This window comes from Nematolebias whitei, chromosome 20 (genome assembly GCF_014905685.2).
Source record: "Nematolebias whitei isolate Nwh7 chromosome 20, NemWhi1, whole genome shotgun sequence".
In the NCBI taxonomy this organism is placed as follows: Eukaryota; Metazoa; Chordata; class Actinopteri; order Cyprinodontiformes; family Rivulidae; genus Nematolebias; species Nematolebias whitei.
The window spans coordinates 10,930,825-10,931,315 of record NC_056517.1 but is presented as its reverse complement, the minus strand read 5'-3'; the positions used below and the strand labels follow the sequence as shown (position 1 = coordinate 10,931,315).

Genomic DNA, 491 nt, shown 5'->3' with positions numbered 1-491 from the left:
TACACACTCCTGCATGTTACTACAAAGTACACACTCCTGCCTGTGAATACACACTCCTGCCTGTTACTACAAAGTACAAACTCCTGCCTGTGAATACACACTCCTGCCCCTGAATACACACTCCTGCCTGTGGCTATGCACTCCTGCCTGTGAATACACACTCCTGCATGTTACTACAAAGTACAAAATCCTGCCTGTGAATACACACTCCTGCCTGTTACTACAAAGTACAAACTCCTGCCTGTGAATACACACTCCTGCCTGTGATTACACACTCCTGCCTGTGAATACACACTCCTCCCTGTGACTACACACTCCTGCCTGTGATTACACACTCCTGCCTGTGATTACACGCTCCTGCCTGTGAATACACAATCCTCCCTGTGAATACACACTCCTGCCTGTGAATACACACTCCTGCCTGTGAATAGACACTCCTGCCTGTGAATACACACTCCTGCCTGTGATTACACACTCCTGCCTGTGAATAC

General features: G+C 48.3%; 1 protein-coding gene across 1 annotated transcript in view; it reads right to left on the bottom strand.

Moving 5' to 3' along the window:
- Window positions 1-491, bottom strand: part of LOC119426839 (gamma-aminobutyric acid receptor subunit rho-3-like) — a 32,905-nt gene that overhangs the window by 1,871 nt on the left and 30,543 nt on the right. The gene's annotated exons all lie outside the window — the stretch shown is intronic.